Genomic DNA, 13016 nt, shown 5'->3' with positions numbered 1-13016 from the left:
CAATCAAATCAAATCCGCATTATTTAAATTATCAAAAGTGAATTCGATCTCAATACTTTTATAACTCAGAAATTCAAATTAGTGACTTTCAAAAAATAATGCTAAATGCTAAATTTCCGAAGCCATGTTTAGGAGGGATAAAAAATTAATAGTTTTATCTGATAAGAAAATTTTGTAATATGCATCCGGTTTTGTTGTTTTATATTTATCTTTCTTAAAATCCATTGATACCTCGAGGAGAGAGGTCATGCCAAAACTTTTTTCACCTTCTCTTCTAATTATCTGATCTTTACAGTAGGTTGACGCCTGGTGCAATTTTGTTTACATTCCTACACGATGCTAATGATGAAAGAATATCATAAACATATCTTTAAATACAATTCTTAATAGAAATAAGAAATTCTTTTATCTTATCGGAGGTGCAATGAACACTCTTACATGCACTTCCGATTGGTTTGTTTAATCCAATCTCGCACCCTGTGAGGATAATTAGGCTCAACTTGTTGTTTGAGCCCCCCACCCCAAATGATAATAATAAAAAGGAAAATAACGCTCTACTAATAGAAATTTTGCTAGATTTTAATTTAAATTTATAACGAACATCTCCTTGACATTCGTGCAAAAAATAAATTTTCGCAATCAATCAATCATTTTCTTTCAGCCAGTCTGAAAATTGTTTTTGTTTACATAAACTATTTTGTATGCTTTTTGATAAAATATATGCATTATAAAATAATTTTGAGGCCGGGATAGCCTGGTCGGTAGGGGGCTGGGCTCATCTTGGGTTCGAACCCGCCGGCCGAAGACTCTCCGTGTAGTAAAAATGGTGTCTGATGCACGTTAAATTTGTCGAGTCGCAGAGTCCTCCATGTTCCCATAACAAATCAATACCACTGGGGGTACTGGATTGGAGATCGTTCTCTGATTCAGGTCAAAATTACGATCTGTGGATGAATGAATGGATGTATGAATGGGTCCGCCCTATAAACGGGTGCAACGAATGGGTGTGGCAGAAGTAGAATTCTTGGCCATAGATGGTGCCACTGGAAAACAAGAATAATCTCACCTCTCTGCCTAAACAGGCATACGAAACCAGCCAACCAAAATAATTTTAAAAAGGTTTGGATGCACTTTTACGTAATAACCTGTAACAGAGCGGCGATGGCTCAGAGCATAAAGCGTTTGCCTTCTAATAAGGTGTAGCGGGTTCGAAATCTCAGCGATGGCTGGGCGAAACGAATCCGCACCCTGCTTGCATCGACCACAGTGCTGACGTGAAATATGCTCAGAGGTAGACGGATCAGGGGTTACAGTCCCTTTGCCGCCAGGCTAACCGTGGGAGGTTCTCGTGGTCTTCCTCTGCATGTAACGCAAGTGCGGGTTAGTTCCATCAAAGAGTCCTCCACGAAGGCAAATTTTTCCCAATACGTGATCCAGGAGATCCCTTGTTATCTGGATTGGGTTCAAAATTAAAAGGCTACTGAGTTGAACATTAGTAGTCGTAAACCCAAAAAATTTTTCGGCTGTTTAACGGCGGTTATAAAATAAAATAAAAATCCATTTATAGCTATTAAATTATATAAAAATGTTCTCTGGATGAAAATACATAAGTGTTTCTTTCATATTTTGAAATTAAAATAATGAATCTGTAATTATTCTTTGCAGACCACACACTATTTTCTCCCAAATTCACATTTTAGCTTGGTGATTTCACGCATTTTAAAGGCACAGAATAAGAGCTTACAAGTAATGGAATGGCACTTTCATTGGCAGCGGGATTTCGGCCAAATTAGCGGTAAAAATATACCTACATTCCCAAAGTTTGGAGACTCCAGCTAGATGCATTAGGAAGTTCGATATCCATGAATTCAATAAAAGTTAGGCAAATTTACGCCTGCAACACGACCCTTATTAACTCACGTTCTTTAGAAGAGAAATTGCTTTGTATATTAATAAGTTTCCGTTAATAATAAAATACGTATTCGTGTTGAGAACAGAGAATCGTTATTTTGATCATGGTGGTCGACTTAAGAACCAGCATGTTAAATTTAACGTGATTGCAAGTTCTCTTTTTGGTGTAGAAGTTTCAAGTGTGTGATACCAGCTCAGGTACTGCTTACGTCATCTGACAGAAGTCAAAACTGCGTGTTGTTACCAACATGGTACTTAAAAAGTAGAGTAAGGAAAGACGAATAAAGCTGGGGTTGTGCGTGGCTATGGGTGTAAGCTGACTTTCAAAAGGCAAGGTACAACCAATATTCTGTGTCTAATTTGAAAATGAATGAATACAGAAATAAAAAATTTGAAATAAATGTACACTTAAAAGCTCTTTATTATACGTTGGTTAGAAATTTATAAAAATTAAAAAAAAAATCTCGACACAAAAATGTGCACATCAAGTCTCAGAGAAAGCTGTAAATTACAATTTTTTGCTGAATATTGTCATGAAAACATCACAAAAACATATTCTAGTATGAAATATGCCAATCTCCAAAATCATTGCATTGGGGCATAAACTTTCCATGCTATCGAAAGTTATTGGTCACCAAACTGAGAAGCACAGTGAGGATAAGAAGTAACTGTTGTAGATCACGTAGTGACCGTGGGAAAGGACCCAGGGCACCACATTCTCTAGCCTACTCAAGTCTGGAGATATGGATGGCCAATCATCTGGAAAATATATCTCAACTCCAGAAAATCATCTACATGATCCATTAAAATGCATTATAATGCCGTAATGCAATAAATGCCGTCATTCACTAAAATGCCGAAAACAAAAGGAATGCCCAAATGTAGTTTGGGCTCAATTTTCTCCAAAATCTGCAAAACTAATTATGCAATTCAAAAGAATCCGACTCCTTTAATGAAACTCGCTTACCCAAGGATAGTTTATTGAAAATAATTGTTAAATTTTTTTTTTTATCTATGTATGTGAAAACAGTTTCACAGATTTTGGAGTCAATTATTACAATAATTGATAGCACATTTTCTTCCTACATATTAACCCATCTATAACTTAACATTTTACAATTTTATAACTTCTACTGTTTATATCCTTAATAGTCCTTTTAGTATACGAGAACAAAATTTCGCTCATTTGAGTTTTGTCACCACATATTAAATGCTTTTTGGCAATATTCCAATTTAACTTATTATTGGTCACCAAATTCTTATTAGTCCCGCATTAAATTTTTTTAATAACAAATTATCTGTGGGTCTTCATGTTACAAAGCCCACTTCGTTAATTGATAATATTAATTTCTGCCGATCCGGGTTGACAGGAATGCTTTACAAAAAAGTTATTCTTCTTAATTTGATTTAAATCCGGCTCCGGTACCTATTTTAATACCAATTCGAACAGGTACTTGAAAATTGAATTTTTCCTTTTGGGTAGTCCTAAAACAAATTCGTTTTGTTCTCTACTCCGTGGGAAATGGTGCTGCGTCACTGTCGTGTTCCGCTTCTTGAACAAACTTACTCGCGACAAAACGTCACATCAGTAAATGGGGCGCCCCTTCAATTACTGTTTGCAATTAGCGCGCTTTAATACTTGAAAAATGATCGGCACAAAGTAGCGATCCTAAGACAAAGAAAACAATATGAAAAGATTTTTCTAAGTGAACTTAAATGATCAGAAATCATTGAGATCAAGGATAAACAGGAACGCGGTCTCACAAAACAAAACCCTTATGATTGTTTTTTTAAGAAAAAAGATTCTCTGAAATATTTTGTAATACAAAAGAATAATGGTGATAGCAATAGCTTAAATTTAATAGCTCCTGAGTCTTTTTTTTTTCGTCTTAATTTTTGTTTTTTTATTTCGTCTTTTAATATTTTCTTATTAAATAAATTATTTTCTTAAAACAGATAGTTATTTTCTTTTGCAGCTGAATAATTAAATTATTGTTGATAGCTAATTTTTTTTTACTAGTGCGCTGCGCCCCCTGCTCACTAACGCTCGCCAACCCCAGAAAATTGCTACGCAATCTTATATGGTTTGCTTCGCAAACCAAGCTCGCTACTAACTTAGGTACATTGCAAATGCACAAAACAAAACAATCATTCAAATCCATATAACAACTTTTTTTTTAAAAAAAATACATCTTTTTAGTAAATACTAAGTCATTAAAATAAATTTGAATTCAAATAAATGACATGTAATTCGTGAAACCTATTAGAAATATGCTATAGAATAATTCGTGATGTAAATCAAAAATCGTCAAATAAATTCGTAAGATATAAATTCGTGAAAAAGAGCGCTTTCGACAAAATACTAAAATAGAGATCTATCGACAAAGACTACTCACTTCTGCCTAGCTTAATAGTATGAGATTGCCGCAGCTGATAGGATGAATTTCGGAAGAGATCACATTTGGTGAGAATGCTCTCTCTGGTTATTTCAGTTTCCGTTTTTAAAAGCGCTATATGTTGAGCCACCTCAGCTAGATTTGGCATGTGACATTCTTAGCGGCTATCATTGGTCGATTTTCCAGCGTTGCCATTCGGGGAGTTGTAATGAGGCTTTTTTTTGTCACCGTGTGAGAGAAATATATATATAGATTGCTATCATAAAAAATTGGCAGCAGCGATGTCAACGTTGGCCATTTTCTGAAATGGGCAGTTCTATTATTCAGGAACAAAGGTATAATCTATGTCTGGATATAAATTATTATCCGGGGTAGCTTTATTTTGACTACATTGAGAAACAGACAAATTAAGTAATGACTGATTACAATATATAATTTTAGATTCCATAACAAAAATGATGTTTAAAAAGTAGGCACATTAAAGGTCGCAAATTAATATTCAAGTAAGGGTAAAGTAAAACCGTTCTCAAAATCTGTCGAATTAGAAAGGCAGGAAGAAAAGCATCAAAATCTGGTTTGATTGGATGTTTAAACCTGAAGCCGTTTTTCATAAAACTACCCTCTCTTTCCTTCGATCAAACAGGTTTTACTGTTTTTCATCCCTGCCTTCCGCACAAGAGATTCATCAGACTTCGATGCCTCCTTACATTTACCTTACTTAAATATTAATTAAGGTTTATACTTATCTATCTACTTCAAAAGACACGTATAAAGGGCGGACGTTAAGGAACACCCTGAATATCTGGGATTCCTAAACTATTACACTGTTAACTCTTTTTCTTTAGGAAATGTTTTACATAACCACAGCAGCAAGAAAAGAAAAATAATAACACTATAGTTATACAACCGAAAATATAATTTTTCCTACTTGAACACCAAAAATAAAAACATCTTAAGAATCTGAAAGTATACCAGAAAAAAAATAAATTGCGAACCAAAATTGGAAAAATTAGCTCATCAGCCTTAAGATTTCGATGGCAAAATAATGAGGGTACGAAAAATGTTATGTTATGTTGAGTTGAAAGATTCATTTGAATTGAAGCAGGCCTTGAAATTATGGGGAACCGAGACCACTATTGAGTCGGACCATGAGAAAATAATTATCAGTGGTCCTTGTTTTGGTCTCTGTTTTTGTCACAAAATAGACAATTTAATTATAATTGAGACGCTAGACATTATTTGTAATGTAATTTTTAATTTAAATTCGCTTATTGAATATTTTTTTTAAAACTCTTCACCTGTTTTAATGCTATTTTCTTTCTATCTCTCTTTGCTAACAGGCTGTATGCTAGCTGGAAGGCGAGAGCAAAATGATACGTTAAAAACAAGAGGAAATGGACAAAACCGAATAGTAATATTACGTCAAAAACATAGTGCCCAAAATACCATATCATGTAATATGACGTGTAATGTATATAAAACAATATTACGTCAAAAAGAGGTGACGACTTAAACAAAATCCAATAGAGGCATGTAGAGCACTCGCCTCGCAATTAGATGACCCAGGTCCAAATCATAGCGTTGGCTAATCGATGCGAATTCTGCTCCTAGCTCGCACCGACCTTAGTGGTAGACGGATCATGGGTTGGAATCCTTTTGCAGTCGAGCTAACCGTTGGAGGTTTTTCTGGTTTTCCTCTACATGTAACGCAAATGTGGGTTAGTTCCATCAAAAGATCCTCCGTGAAAGCTAGTTTGTCCCGATGCCTGGTCCAGGAGTTCCCTTGTCTTCTGGATTGGATTTGAAATTACAAGGCTACGGAGTTAAACATAATGGTCATAAACGGTTGGGTCGGTTGTTCAACGGCGGTCATAAAATGAAATAAAATAGAGGCATGAAACCGGTCCAGTGAAAATATGCATGAACTAATTTAAATCTTTTAATTACTATTCCTTAAGACTGGTGACTAAAATTTCTTAATTACCCTGGAAAGTAGGCTAAAAGAAATGAACAAAAACATGCAAATTACATTATATTAAAAAAAAAATCTGATTTCTACATTAAAATGTTAACATTCGTAAATAGTCTTCTTAAAACAACACAAAAGCAATACAATCCGATTTCAAAGGCTATCGCTTACGATTACGATTAATCTTGATGTTTATCGTGTGAGAGAATTTTTATTTTTAATATTATTTTTTTTTTCGGGTGACAGGTGATGAGTGGATCTCGATGAGTGGTGGCGACCGGCTACCAGAAAACGAGATTGCGGTATCGCCCATCGATTGGAATTTTATTAGTGGCTTACTGACAGACAAATAGCTGTCCGGATATTAGTCTGTTGCATTATTCTTTTAACAGAAACTGCCACTGTTTAAGGGCAAGGAAGAAGCCCTTCATTTTTCGTGGAGCAACAGATGTTATGTTGTCCTGGAACATCCGCATCTTCTGAGAGTGGAATAGATGGAACTTTGTTCGATTGCAATTGATGATAAATTGATTGAGGCAAGACAAGATTAGTAGGCGAGGCCATTTATGGTTTTAATGAAGAAAAATATTTATTTTGAAACGCATCTTAGTTATTGCTGTTCCACAAATATTTCTATTGATTTTTTTTTTCTTCTTCTTCCAAGCGGAACTTGACATACCTCGCCATGAAGGAACTCTGTTATTAAAGGTCATTTTGGAATTCCCGCTTCTTTTTCCATTCGAAGGAATTTTTTCACTCATAATTATGAAACATTTTGAAACTATTACCGAAAATTATTTATAAAAATTTTTCCTTGAAAACTTAAGTAATTATTAAAGGTAAATCAATTTTAAAATCTTAACTTTTTATTAACTGAGCATTCAACAAGAAAAAAAAAACAACTAATTGTGTACCGCACATAATTAAAATACTTTTTAATGGTTCGAGGGGGTGACCTCATTTTTCATCTGATTATGATTCCTGACCTCCAAATTATAGAGGAGAGCCACAATCTGCGAAATATGGTCCCCATAGTTTGCTTAGGAGAGAGGTGGAAGGTATGGACCCCTTAATTTTATTTTTACTTTTTGCGTATTTCGCTAATCTCCAGAACTTTTTAATCGAATATAAATTTTTCGCGCAACTATACAATTTATTTATTCAACGATAATTCCAAGCAAAAAATAATTTTTAATAAATATTTATTATTATTATATTTTAAATTGCAACGAATACAAGTTTTACATCATTTAAAAGAAGTAACTTAAAATGACAAAATACAAAATTTGAATGAAATCGGTGGAATATTTCTCGAGAAATCGGATTTTGAATAACTGACGTCGAAACTATTTGGCTAATTTCGTTCAAACTTGCCGTTCAAAATCTCATTCGTTAAAATGGTGTAAAAATTTGTATACGCTTCAATTTAAAAACTGTTTGGGTTTTATTATTAAATAAATAGTAATTATTAAAACTTATTTTTTGCATGGAATTATCATGAAATAAACGCATTTTATAATTGTGTAAAAAATGTTTCAATTCATTAAAAAATTGTCGGGATATAATATTTATTATTATTATATTTTAAATTGTAACGAATACAAGTTTTACATCATTTAAAAGAAGTAACTTTAAATGGCAAAATAAAAAATTTGAACGAAATCGGTGGAATATTTCTCGAGAAATCGGATTTTGAATAACTAATGTAGAAACTATTGGACTAATTTCGTTCAAACGTCCTGTTTAAAATATCATTCTTTAAAATGATGTAAAAATTTGTGTAAGCTACAATTTAAAATTTTTTGGGCTTTATTATTAAATAAATAATAATTATTAAAACCATTTTTAGCATGGAATTATCATTAAATAAACACATTTTATAATTGTGTGCAAAATATGCTTGTTTCAATTCGCTTAAAAAATTTACGGGATATGATAAAATACGCAAAAAATAAAATTAACATTAAGGAATTCAAACTTTTAAACACTTTCTTGACTAAACCATTAGGGGGACCGGAAAGTAATGTCGTTTCAGTGCATTTGATATCAAGATTTTATTTTTAATCAATAATGTATTCACCCTCGTTAGCAACAACCTTTCAATGTCGAATCGAAAAAAATGAATAGGTTTTTAAGACTAACGAATATTTAAAGCGCCGAGACGTCATTACTTTCCAGTCCCCATAATATTACAGGGGTGGCCAACCTGCGGCTCGCGAGCCTCATGCGGCTCTTTGAAGGATTATTTGTGGCTCTTGAAAAATGTACCCGAGTTCCTTTTTCATTTTTGTGCTATTATATTGAAAAAAATTATTATCATTCCGTATGTGTTTCAAAATGTCTCTTAAATTACTGAGAACAAATATGAAAGACTAAGTGCAACGTTGTTCAATTCAAGGTGAGTTTTCCATTTCTAACATAATTATGACACAAAAAGCATCTGGAGAATTAGAATTAATAGAGATGCAAGAAGATCAAGCTCTACAATGAAAATATAAGTCGACGTCGATTACTGAATTTTGGAAATTTGTACCAGAATCGAAATATCCTAAATTAAAAAAGGCTGCCTGTCGAATTATTTCAATATTCGGAACAACGTACTTATGTAAATCATTTTATTTCACTTTAAAATTCGTGAAATCCGAACACCGATCAGTATAAACTAACCAGCATCTCAAAGAATTACTGAGAAGTGCTGTCACCAATTATCAAGAGAAGTAAAATAAATGTGTTTAATTTTTAATATTTAAATTCAATACATATATTTTGTACTTTTCCTTTTTTTTTTATATGTTTTCTATAAATATAATTAATGTCAAAAATGTTTTTAAATACCTTTTTTGCATACCTTTTAAATACGTATTTAATTGCGGCTCGCGAAAAATTTCAAATTTTGAAAAATGGCTCGACTATTAAGGAGCTTGGCCACCGCTGTAATATTAGGACCATACTTTAACGATTGCACCTATCTAAATATCTTTGGTGTCAGTAATCACTGTAGAGAAAAAGGTACGTTTATTCAGAGAAAGTACATTTCTATCTCTGATTTCGCAATTTAAAATATTGTCTCTAATAATTAATTACCATATTTGTGATCACCCTCTCGAACCATTAAAACTGAGTCTCAGTACGCGAAAATGCGATCATTGGATGAAAAATTAAACAGGGAGTTTTTAATATTTTTTGTGTGCACTGTATAGCAGGAAAAGTAAAGAAATGAATTAAAAGAATAGCTTTCAATCTACTAACCAGATTTTCATATGTTAAGTTTCAATTTTAATAATTAAGGAGCACACATTAACCCCTTCCTTCTCGCTCCCGTGATGTTTCTAGGCTGGAGTGTTCAGTAGCAACGCGCCAACAAGAATAAAACTAATTCATTTCTTTTGTCCGGAAAATATTTTATTTCTCATTTTACATACCAGGTGGCAGTACCAGGATATTTTTAAGATTATTGTAGATAGTTTATTTTAAACTAGATGTGAGCACTAATCAAATACGTATATAAAAAAATAGGGACTTTTATGACCGTTTTTTTGAAAATTAACCGATTGTTAAGGGGTTAAATATGCTAAATTAGAAATACAGACGATAATTTAAGCTACGAAATAAGATATGAAATCCTATTTCTCAAAAATAAATATGTCTTTTTCCTATGATTTTATAAGGTAGCATCAATCTGGATAATGTGATAATATGAAAGGATGTTTTTCATTTCCCTGATTCAATAATTCCGTATTCATGAAAAAAAGTATATTTTTAAAAATAAGATTTAAAGACATAAAAAAAAAAAACTTGCAGAAATATATTATTTATTGAAAAATAGCTAATGTATAAGTCTAAAAATTTTAAACAAGCCTCAAAACAATGAGCACTCTATTTTTTTAAATATAAAAAGATCATTTACTTTTCATCTTTTACCGACCCAAGTCATTGCGATAGAAAATCTTTTAGTAATATAGTACAAAATGTCTCATTTTATCAACAATAAAAATACGAAATTTATAAATCAAACTAACAAAATCAAGATTTTCTGTTTATTTATAATTTAAGTGAAAAAATTATCTGGCAATAGTTTCTACCAGGATTTGAAAAATGTTGGTTTTGCTAATGTACAAAAATCCAATACTTACATTTGGAATGATTATTTTAAATGAATGAAATACTTATTACGACATAATAAAATGTTATGAAAATTGAAAGAAATTTCGAAGCATTATGTTTTTACAATTAAATTTGCACATTATCTGAGAATTTGCGATTGCGTGTAATAAGGTTCATTACAGCGGGGTTAATTTTACGCAAATTTATAAAATGGGTCAAGACGTCATAACTTTTCAGTTCCGTAGGAAAACCCCAAAATCACGAGCCTCGTAAAATTTCGTAAATACTATGAATAAAAACATATGTTTCGTATTATTTTGCCGAAATAAAAATTAATCGTTTTTCCATTTTTTAAGATGATATTAACACACACGAAACTTTCAAATCGTGCATTTTAAGGATCATCTTTCGATGGTTGATAAAGAAAAAGAGAATTTATCTCGAAAGCACATACGAGAACAAAAGAAAAATAGCTTACATTTCATTCTCAGACTTTTTTACGTAATTATTGAATTTTAAAAAACAAATGTCATATCCTAATTAAAAAGCTAAAATTATAGTCGCCACTCAAAACTTGTTGGATGCCAATGACGACCGCATGTGACGAACCCTGGTCTCTAGGAACCGAATTCGGCTCTCAGTTATTCCAATCTCACTGCTTTGCATCTCTTCTTGGTGGATTCGATAACTGGGTTCATCACACTCATATTTCCCACTCCCCATTCATTGGTTAAAATAAAGTTCTAAAAAGGGAAGTCCTGATAATTTGCAAAAGCAATCTTTCTTCTTTAGTCATTCTTTCTAAAAGAATCAACATTAAAGTCAGTGATATTAAGCCAAATCTTTAAATAAGCACCTTTTAAGTCATCAAAAGATATTTGTAAGCACTATATACATCAGCAAAATAATTTTCAAAGATTTCACATGATCACGTAAAATTCGAACAAAGAACGCTTTTCTTAATTATATTAGCCATCATAAAATGATCGAGAGATTTTTCGATTCGATATCAGAGGATGGAAAATGAAGCTTGAAATTGAGAATATCTTGCAAAATGCAGCTGAGTTGCACATGGGAGTGGAATAAGCTCACCAAATCCCGCTCAGTAGACGCTCATACGAACTCGCAAGTACTTCATCAAACATATAAAATGATTGGTGCTTTCGTACGCTATGGACCAACGGTACGCCGAAATAGATTGCGGTTAAATGAATTGTGAAAACGTTGTATAGAACAACTTGAAAAGCAGGCTTTAGTATAAAACGTGGCGAAAATGGACATGGTAAAAAAAATCTATTTTTCGAAAAGGGAAAATTAAGCACTTTTTAAAAACACCCAATGAAAAAAGCACTTTTAAAAACGAAAATAAGCACTTTTTAAAAACGCTACGCACCATGTATTATTTATGCTTTTTTTCATATTAGAACATTTTTTTTTATTTCTTAATTATTTTTCAATTCAAAAAATAAATGTGAGATCTTTTGTACGCGACACTATAAAAATTTGGTATTGCCTTTGTTATATGGTTAATTTTAATATTTGTCTTGTTCTGTAAATTATCAACAGAATCTGTCAGACTCGTTGATATTCGATATTATTTGTAAATCTATAGCTTTAAATGATTCGATAATAAAATATATATAGACCCATAGTGATAAACAAAAAAGAGAAATAACACTGATTAAACAGTTTATTTAAAAATTGCACCCAAAACCAATTTTTAAACAGACAAGAAAATTAAGTAAGTAGAAACACTCAAACACAGCAAAAAAAAACTAGATTAAACGAAGTAAACAAATTACAAAATAAAATAGTAGACATGTCAATTTCATTTTTCAATGAAACAATAGAAAATGATATTTCAAGTACCAACTTAATACATAAGATTTTCAATGTCTGATAAATATATTCACGGTATCTGTTACATTTTAGATTCTCAAATTCATGACTTAACGAAGTTACTATTTTCTCCGAAAAAAACACAACAATAAATTTAAAAAAGCATTATAATAACATTAATTGAAATGATAGGTATAACCAAAACTGTTATACTCTGCGTCTTCATATTTATAGATTTTAAATTTGAAAAACAGAGGAAAGAAAGAGTTGAAGCAATAAAATAGCTGAAAAAAAATACAAAAGCAAATAATTTATTTTTCTGCAGAATTATATTTTAAAGATATTTTTCTTGTTCATCGAAAAGGAAAGAAATACTCCTGATTTTTTTTGTTCTCATTTCGGAATAAAAAAAATTTGTCAATGATTGGCTTGCTTCAGCTAGAATGTGAAATTGATAAAAAAAATAAATAAAAATAAATAATAACAAAAATTCTGTAATCATAGAAGTTTAAAAGATAATTCGCTCTAAAAACGATACTTTTATTTCAATTTTTTAAAGAATACCATAATTTTTAAAGAACACGATAAAAATTTTTATATTTTAATAAAATATGACTGATTGGGGACTTTTTTACAAATTCAGATATCGGAGCACCATGGAATGGGGGGGGGGGGTAAGTTCCATTTTAAAAATTAGATTTTTCGGCGACCTAAATCCATGAATTTTTTAAAAAAATAGTTAAAATCATGACATTTCATGACTTTCCATATGCACGGATACCCTGTATATTATATAA

The sequence above is a fragment of the Parasteatoda tepidariorum genome, chromosome 1 (assembly GCF_982258835.1).
Source record: "Parasteatoda tepidariorum strain Cologne lab strain chromosome 1, Ptep-v5.0, whole genome shotgun sequence".
Classification (NCBI taxonomy): domain Eukaryota; kingdom Metazoa; phylum Arthropoda; class Arachnida; order Araneae; family Theridiidae; genus Parasteatoda; species Parasteatoda tepidariorum.
Note: the sequence above shows the minus strand (reverse complement) of the source record.